Source organism: Lupinus angustifolius, unplaced genomic scaffold (genome assembly GCF_001865875.1).
Source record: "Lupinus angustifolius cultivar Tanjil unplaced genomic scaffold, LupAngTanjil_v1.0 Scaffold_88_41, whole genome shotgun sequence".
Classification (NCBI taxonomy): domain Eukaryota; kingdom Viridiplantae; phylum Streptophyta; class Magnoliopsida; order Fabales; family Fabaceae; genus Lupinus; species Lupinus angustifolius.
The window spans coordinates 32,750-43,036 of NW_017724393.1; the positions used below are offsets into that span (position 1 = coordinate 32,750).

General features: G+C 32.8%; 1 long non-coding RNA gene across 2 annotated transcripts; it reads left to right on the plus strand.

The window, feature by feature from the left end:
* The first annotated feature begins 427 nt into the window (after nucleotides 1–427).
* LOC109339669 lies at nucleotides 428–3,540 on the plus strand. Of its 2 annotated transcripts, XR_002106695.1 has the most exons (5): nucleotides 428–669; nucleotides 753–844; nucleotides 1,114–1,206; nucleotides 2,398–2,491; nucleotides 2,935–3,540. It is a non-coding gene; the product is annotated as an uncharacterized LOC109339669 (long non-coding RNA). The 2 variants fall into 2 exon arrangements; XR_002106694.1 differs by having other exon boundaries at nucleotides 428–844.
* Nucleotides 3,541–10,287: the final 6,747 nt, after the last annotated feature.

The window sequence follows — 10,287 nt, forward strand, 5'->3', positions numbered from 1 at the left end:
TTTATAATTATGGAACTAAATAATAAAATAGGAAAATAATTGAATTTAAACTGTCTTTGAGATAGATGAAGCAGCAAAGCTAATGTTCGCACCGCATCTAGTCTCAAGTAGGTTTTTTGAAGTAGTAAAAATTAAACCGTTTGAGATACTTTATTTTTAAAATTAGGAAGAAAAAAAGATCTTTTTGATTTGACATACCTTTAAAGATTAGTTCTTAATTAAAAATGAATGATTTGTACGTTCCTAATTTTTAATTTAATAGTTGGGTAACAAGGAATATAAAGACTTTACTAGAGACTTTTGCTTGGCATAATAATATGATTGTTAAACAAATACTAAGGAATTAAAAATAATTAAAACAAATAAAGAAAATATAAATAATAATAAAAAAAGGGGCTGAGGGGTTTCAACCACCCCTCCTCAAAACCTACGTGCAAAAACCAAATGGGATTGAAATCCCTAAATTTCTTGCTCCTCTTCTTCCCAGCAGCGGTAACCATGGCAAAATCGATGGAGAAAAATGCAACAGTGGTTCTCATTGGGGTCGTCTCCTCCTCCTTCTCCCCTTTGCAACAGCGGTGGCTTGTGATTCGAGTTGGCATGGTTCTTCGAGGGGTTATTCGCGGTTGGGTCACCTCTTCCTCTCTTCTCCCTTTAGTTCTGATGAAGGTGAACTCATCTCCTTCTACACTTTTCGTTTCTTCTTCGACTGGCTTTGGTGATGTTGGGTTGCTGTTTGGTTTTTCTGGTAGGTGAATCGAGGGAGAATGAAGGCGATATGGTGAGGTGGTTCGCGGTGTTTCCCGATTTGGGCCCCTATTCTCACGGTGGTCACCGAAGTAAGGTAGGGATTCGGCTGTCCCTTTTCTACTATGAAACTGAATCGCTTCTGTTTAGCAAATGAATGTTGAGAGATGCACATATATCTCTACAGCAATGGTGATAATCACTAAGCTTAATAGTGATTTTGTGTTGGTATTGGTCCGAGAGGCTCTCGGTTTTTACCCTTTGGTTAACGTAGGAGCCAACTAGTACTTTCATTTTTTAGCACCGAATTCTAATGAATGTGCGCACAATCGGTTTTGATTTCATATATGGTTCTTGAATTTCCAGGCAATAGAGGAAGGGTGAGCTTGGATATGATTGAAAATCTCAAAGGGGAAGGGTCTCGGTGTTCAAAATAACTCCCCCTTAGGCTGATTTTGAGTGAGTAATTTCTTCGTATTCTTAGAATCTTTATTATTCATGATGAAAGTTTTACTGACCTTGAATCCTAATCTTGTTAAATTTCAATTCTGTTTCGTGCTTAGTAGTGCTGGAATGATCATGAAATCTTAATTATTGGGTTATACATTCTAAAACAAGGATTGGATTGGTACTTTGCTGTTTTGATTATAGAGTTATGACTTAGGACTTATGCGGTTCTTATTTTGCTGTCATAACTTAAGAAATAGGATATGAATAACTCTTATAACCTGCATTTCAGTTTAGCACATATACATATGTTTCTGACTAACTAAGCAAACAAAGGGCAGAGAAGGTAGGCATATATGTTTAGAATGCAAACTAAAAAATGATTTACTTACGGAATACATATACTTGCTTTGATGCTCGGGGTATGTATAGACATTTTTTATGGCCAGGATGCTTACCTGATTGTATGGCTACCCTTGTATTCTGTTGAAACTTGACACTGGAATGTGTGGAGTAGGAGAGTTACATGAGAGCCTATTCTTTTACTCCTTGGATCCGTTTCTCTCTAGTTGACTTATCTTGTATCCCCTGATTTCTCTAATGGTGGTGTATCCGTGTGTATCTCTGTTTTTGTTATCTGTTTTTTTCATTGAGTGCCCTCTCCTCTTTTTGATGTGTGGCTCCCTATTTATAGCTGAGTAGGGGTTAGTGCAAAACCCTTTTGAATTACTAACTGAAAAACTAGAAATTCCATGACTTTTGCTCTCTGATTATAATATTTAAAACTGCCCATGAATGCTACCAATGATTGCTGATTTGTAACTGTTTTTGAGAGAATTCTTGGTTTGCCTTTTACCAATTCCTTTTGGCTGATTCTAACAGCTATTTAACATCACTTTAATTGTGCATTTTTGAATTTTCCTCCTGATTGTTCTCCTCTATAATTGCCAATTACTGCCTTATTGATTGGAAATTATCCACATGATACTATGAATTCTGATTTGCATCCTTTGGTGTTCTCTTGTCATTTGGAAAAGTAATATAAAATCCCTTTATTAATGCTTAGTTCTATAACATGCTATCATGGATAATGTCTTGGAACCACAAGCATTATTGAGTGATGAAGGAATGTCATGCATGCATATTTTGTTTCTTTCCTTTTAAAGTACTGATCTTTTCTATTGATGATAACTGTGCTGGCAGTATTCAGAAACATATGAGTTGCAAAGGAGCTTGTCTAGAAAGCGTAGGACCAGATAAACCTGCTGAAGCTGTTCATAATGCTCCAAAGCATATGGTAATAAGTGTCTTATGTTTTAAGTTGTAATAACTAAGAAACTTGTTAGGTTCCAGAACCTGATGAATAGTGGCTAACTGATAGGTATTTTTTTCCTATTAAGATAATATGGTGTCATAGAATGCTCACTTTTAGCAAAAATGGATTTTTGAAGGGTCCTTTAAAACTGAGAATTTCATTTGAATGTCGATGTGGTTCCCATGCTGCTGTATAGCTCTTAAAAATGACATTTGCTTTCATATATCACACCCTGACTGAACATGTTTTCCTTCCAAAGCTCCAATGCCACTACAGCAGTACTACACTAAAATTAGTCATTCTTGGATAACTTTTCATCTTCAATCATTATGGCTGAAATGTTCAGTTAGTTTTGAGCTTATGCCAAACCAAGGAAAACAAGTTCAGGACATTAGTAATAAAAATCTGCTTTTTGTTATTTTCAGAATCCTGGATCATGTGTATACACTCAGACACAGTCTATTCTTTCTTGCGGTGGTTCACATCAGCATACAAGGAGACTCTGCCCTTGTGCTTAGCTTAACGTGGTTGCTGGTTCATCTTTGCATGCCAAATCTTTGGACTGGTCATGATTCAATAAAACCTGGTGGTGCTTTAGTTTCTTGACTTGTGAGTTGTATCAAGGAGTGAATACATCACTATCATCTAGCATTCTGTGTGTGCGTCCTCTTGAATGTGTGGTAAGCAGATATATGGTAGGTTCTGGTGAAGTTTACTGGAAAGCTATGAAGTTGATTATGCCGCTACCTGAAGGGTACCATAGATATAGGCTTAATGTATGGAAAAGTCAAAGATGTTGGGGACAAGATCACCATATATGTTGTCTCATATTATACAAGAGATCTAGATAAGCGAAGATTATTCACCATATATGTATTTACACTGTACGGTTGTACTATTAGTTGGAAAGTAATGCTGTAATCAATTGTTGTTTTGTCTACAACTGAACTAGAGCATATTACAGTAACAAAAGTTGTAAAGGAAGTAAATTGTGAGAAATGCATAATTGAAGAGTTGGGTATACAACTAGAAGAAACAACCATTTATTGTGATAGTCAAAGTGTTATACATATGACAAAGATTCTAATGTATCATGAAATAACTAAGCGTATTGATATTCGAATGCACTACATCAGAGATATCTTGGAAAGAGGAATTGTTAGAGTTGAGAAGATACCCACTGTAGATAATTTGATAGACATGATGACCAAGTCAATCCTAACAACCAAGTTCAGACATTGTCCGAACTTAATTGGAGTCCAGAAACTCTAGTGGACATAAAAAAAAGTTGCAGAGGAAAATCTATGACAGTCATTTAGCCAAGTATGAGATTAATTAAATATCAGCTAAAAGAAAAAGAGAAATAAGTGGTCTTCTTGAAGTCAACCAAGAGAAGTGGCTATAGTGAAGTCAATGTGCATGTTTTTTGGCCATATGATCTTTAAGAACTTTGGTTATAAATAGGCATGTTTAAAGTAATTGCAAGATATATCAACACTTCAAGCTTAGTGTGTGTTCTCTCTTCTTATTCTCTTATTCTAGTATTGAGAGAAATATTTGAGTATTTAACTGATACTTGAGTGTTTAACTGATACTTGAGTGGAGGTGATATCTGATGTACTTAATTTTTGAGAAATGAGTGAAACTGAGTGAACTTGTAATTCTCTTTTTATAGTGGAATTTATCTTGGTATAATTTTTTTATTTATTATCCTTTCTTTATGGGACTACCGTTAACAACCAAAAAACCACTACACCTTACTTTTCTCTTATAAATCTGAACTGGTTTGCAATTGGGGCGAAATGGGTTCTTGTGATCCAAACAACGTGACACAACCTCGCCATTGAAGAGTAGTTGGAAGCGTCCCTGTGCAGTAACTGTACTACACCCTTCACAAATTGTAAAGCATGAGTCTTTAGAAGCTTGTATCTATTGAAACTGTGCTACAAATGCTCAGATATTTTGTATTGGTTGATTATTCAATAAGACCCCATTATAGTTGGAAGAAGATAAACTTGAATAATAGAGTACAGAGGCATTGGCCTTAGCACGAAAAAACAAGAGAGCAAAAAGTAAGAAATGCATTGACAACTTCCCCTTCGGCCCTTCCGATGATGCTCCAAATATCCTATTGGGCACTGGCGCTTCGGCTTAAGTCTGAATTTAGGAATATGTTATTTAAAATACATAATTATGTAGTAATAATAACTTTTGTATCTAGTAGAGCAGTTCAATATCGTGCATTTTAGATATATAATAACATTTTTGGACACTTTCTATGTGAGTATAGTAGTATAAAGTCATGATAAACAATGCTTTTGCGGACGCTATTATATTGTTCATAAATATTCTCAACAACACAGATATACGACAATATCACTTACAACGAGTGTTGTTGTATTAATCATATACAATTGTGCTGTCTATAATGTACATTGTTGTATTAATCATATACAACAGCGCTGCCTAAAGTGTGCGTTGTTATATTAATCAAATACAACAAATCTATCTATAATGAGTGTTGTTGTATTGTATACATACAACAATGTTTGTTAAAGCTTCCTCTAGCATGCATTGTTGATTTTTCCATATTAATACATGAATATATATTTATTATCGCACATACATTCTCAACATGACAGACATTCTCAACAACACAGACACATTAATATCGGTCAAAAGTTTTTATTATTAACATCAATACATTGATACAGTACAAATTACAAACAAAGAATATCATGCCAATTATGTTTTAGCATAATACATACAATTACAAACAAATAATATAAGTACAATATATGAAAATTATAAACAAACAAAATTATGCTATAATTATACAAAGACATGCATACACTTTTTCCTTTTCTTCGATTGTTTTTGGCTTGTAATATCATTATTTGGATGAACATATTGATTCACCTAAAGTCTATCATCGTGATCATCTCTTGTATGTAAATCATTATCTAGAGTTGGTATGCTCTCACGCGACTGTGATGCCCCAAAAAAAGGATTTCTTTAACATCAATATCTTCATATTCTTGGTCATCAATATTATTGACGATTATTTTGGTAGTTAAAAGAATAATGAACCATTTCATATCAACTCAGTCACTAAAATAGAATATTTGTTGAGCCTGTGATGTTAGAATAAATGACTCATCTTTATATTCTTGCCTATTAAGATCCACCTGCATGAACCATAATTCATCAACTTGAAATCCATTGTTGTTATCAACACACATACAATAAAAAACTGACACCCGAAACATTGTGTAATTCAAATCCAATATTTGTTCAATGAGCCCAAAGTATGACATATTCGAATATATTGGGTTTCAATTTTTTGCACTTCACATATGTAATGTTCGAGCAACAAGAGTAAAACATATAAGTGTGCTTGCTCCAATTCGGTTCTTGTTATAGTCAATATTTGATTCTTATTAATTCTTTTGCCAAATGTTCTTTTTGCATACCGAGGCTTTGGAATGCCTATGAAATCAACATTGGTAAGGTATCCAGTACAAAAATCATGAGTTTCTTCAAAAATATATTGCTCAACAATACAACTCTCTGGTCTTGATTGGTTCTTCATATACCCTTTTAATGTCTTCATATAACGCTCAAAAGGTTACATCCATCTCATATTGGAAGAGTCACATAGTTGTGTCTCTTGAATAAGATGAATGCTTAGATAGACCATTATGTCAAAAAAGAAGGTGAGAAATATATTTAATGCTCACACAAATCAAAATAATTTGTCTTTGCAATGTAGGTAATTTCTTAGGGTCAATCACTTTCCTACAAATTTTCTTGAAGAAGAATCATAACTTAGTTATGGTTCCTCGAATCTTTTTAGGTAGAATAAATTGTATTCCAATACACAAGAAATGCTTAATAAGTACATGATAATCATGAGACTTTAGACATTTTAACTTGAGGTCTTTCATTGATAGGAGGCTTCGAATGTTGGAAAAGTACCCTCTAGAACTTTAACACCATGAAGAAATGTACAAAATTCTATTTTATTCTTCCTTAACTAAGTATAAGCTGCTGGAGGCATATATGTACATTTTTCCATCATTATCGACTCTAGTTCCTTTCTTATTCTCATACTAACCAAGTCAGATCTTGCATCAAGTCATCTTTGGCCTTACTAGTAACATTGAGTAAGGTACCAAGGAGACTTTCAAATACATTTCTTTCAATATGCATAACATCGAGGAAATGTCTTACATATAATGAACTCCAATATAACAATTAAAAAAAGATTGACATTTTCTTCTACCTATTTGTTGACGTTATAATATATGTGTTAAACATAACCATATATCCAAATTAACAGCGCTTTCTTGAATGAGTGTTGTTGAAATTATAATATTTGTATTGTTGTGATAATTATATGTTGTTGATTACAACAACATATGATTATAAACAACACAACACATATATTATAAACTATTATATTAATATATATATATATATATTAATATATATCCAAAATATAATGTTCGATTCGATCACAACTTAAAAATAGAATTAACCATCCAAAAGATAAATACAATTATTCACGAAGTTTAAACAATTAACCATCTAAAAGAAAAACACCATAAAAGAAATTAACAATAATTGTTCAGTCGAAGAAGTCATTCCCTATTTTCCTAATAGAATTAAGAAATTACACATAGTCTGGTTCATCGTCCCCTGTAGCCGTTGAGAATAGCTGCAAAAACAATAATAATTAGACAAAGAGATATAAAGATTAAACATTCAAATCTAGTAAATTAAGCAACATTGACATACACATTCATTTTGTAAGAATATCTTTTTTTTTCTATTAGTTTTAACAAAACTTTCCTTTCTCTTTCTGCCTCCTATCTTCGATTTCTTTGTTTTTTCTTGCTCCTATCTTCTTCTCTTTGGGTGTCATGACTAATTATAAAAGGAGACAATGACTAATTAAACAAATATAAATACAAATACAAATAGGGAGAAAAGAAATATAGTACTTACTGATAGAACAACACTTGAAAAAACAAATGAAAATAGAATCATTAGTGTGAACCACAACATATATAGATTCAAATGGAAAGAGAATCGTTACTGCCGTCCTTGTTAGATGTGCAAACAAACAAAGAGACGCATAAATTCACCATTAATTTTTCGGATATGTAAACGTTGTATCTAAGCAACAACGCTCATATAAGAAAGCATTGTTACTATATCATCTTCAACAACGCTTCTGTAATACAACGTTGTTGAATAGATATAAATTAACAATGCCACCTTACAGGTGTGCTGTTAAACAGAACTCATTCAAGCCAACGCTAACATCACTGATGTTCAACAATGCTTTTTCACGTCTGCGCTATTGAAGTTATATCCATCTATCCAAATGGACAACGCTTGCTTGAATGAACGATTTTGATGTTTTTCCACCTTGTTTTAACAACGTTGTTCTAGCAAGCGCGGTTGAATGACCGTGGTTTATTGTGATATATGGGCTAGTGACATGTTCCTATATTAAATGTCTACATTTGTAATAGTTACTTTCTTAATAATTATGCATTGTTTGGTTCAATAAATAAAATGAGATAAAATAGAGAGGGGAAAATGTGTTAAAGGAAAGAAAAAAATTTAAAAATAAATAATTCATTATTTCTTGGTATAAAAGAAAATGACAAGAAGGAAAGCTAAATAGTATCTCCTGTTATTTGATAGTATAAAAAATTCACGGAAATAAAATGAATATTATATGTAATTACTTTCTTAGCCTTTAAGTCAAATTGTATTTATAAAAATTAGGAAATGGGTCAAGAGTATACGATATAACACCCTTTCTTTTATCCAATTTTGTTTTTGCCATTGATGTTGAAATATTCCAATATATTGATGTGTGCATTATAGTAAGTGTATGATTTTGTCATCAAGTAATAAAATATATTAATTCATATGCATTGCAATTTTCTTAATAACTTTTATTTATTAATTTCAAACACTTAAAAGAATAATTTGGAAAGATAATATAAATATAAAATAAAATAGAAGATGTGAAAAGAAAGTTCTGAAAATTGGAATATCTTTTGAGTACATGAATCCAAATTAATTTCATTATATTAGGAGTTCATTGTCTTGAACACATTTCACATTTCAGGTGTTAATTATCTATGTTTTGATAATTCTAAATTATTTGAGGATGACTATATTGAACTATCTAAACATTTTAATTTGTTTTATTTAGGTGTGCAGAAATCCAGACATGTACAATGAAATAGTTAATCTGGTGAATAATTTTCTCTGAACTCTTTTATACCTACCATACAATTATAGAAGTTCATTTTCAAGAGTTGTCTGAAAATTGACGTGTTCAAGATTTATTTATATTCAAGATCCATCTATATTCAAGACTTATTAACACTTAAGGATTCACCAACTGAAGGCTACGTCCAACCCCCTTTACTAGATTAAGGGATTTTCACTATGTAATCTGAGTTTCAATTACAAATCTTACACTAAGATTTTATCCTTTTTATCACTCAAATCCCATACAAGAAAGTACACCATTTTCTTGCTTTACAGGCACATTCAACAAACCACGTGGTGATCTTTATTTTGTGATAAAGAAGTAGACCTAATTTTGTTAAGGATCACTAAACCCAATATAGTTGAAGTATGGATTTTTTAAAAGAAAAATCAAACTAGATATCACAATTTCTCTTAGTTTTTCAGACTTTGAAGGTGTAGAAAAATATTTCTGAAGACCTTTGTAAAACTTGGCTACCCAAAAGAGTAATTGAAAGTAAAGTTCAAGTATGATTCAAGTGTGTTTCTATTCAAAGGCTTAGGATGTATAAGACATTTGGGAAGACACTAGTTTATTTTGGAAGATTTCAATTGAGTTTCAAATTCAAAATTGCAGTAACAACACACAGTAATTGGTTAGTATGTTGTGATAGTCTCTGAGTGGACCTTTACTATCGATAGAGTAATTGATTACTCGCTTGTAGTAATTGGTTATTGGCCCATTTTTATGACTCTTTCAATTAACATGTTACTCTGTTTCAAGTAACATGTTACTCTGTTTCAAGTAACATTCTACTCTATTTCAAGTAACCTATTAGTAAACCACTTTCTCATCCTAGAATTCCAATGGACGAGTGAATCATACATCTCACTCACCCTACATGCCCTTTCCGGAATCGAACCCATAAAAATCCCAAGAAGATCTCCTCTTTGACCCGATGCTCGTCGTGCGACAAGGATATGAGGAATGGGGTCAAAGAGGACCTCAATAGAACTGCCATTCCCATATCTCCCTCCTTTGGGAATTCAATCCACAACAACTCAAAGACTAAAAAGGTATATGAAGAAGGATGAGGATTACCTCAAAGAAGGATGTCGATCGGTTATAAGATTCTGATGGGAAAATGGCAAAGGGAAATAAGTAGAGACAAACAAAGAAATATGACAAGGATATAAGAAAGTGAGGGGGTGAACCTATATTTATAATGGCCTAACGAGAGAGAAAATGGTCCAAAACAATCAATGACTCCCTAAATTGACTCACAAGTGCCTAGCCAACACTCCACTATTGCTACTTCATTCAAACTAATAATGAGAATGAAGATCGAGGCAAAATCCTCGAGTTACGGATAAGACATGCTTACATGTACAAATGACACAATTGCGTATCAAGACAACATAGTATCATTAATGAGTGTCACACATGTGGCACCCATCTACTCAATTTGTGAGAGAACAACAAGAAAAATCTTAACTCG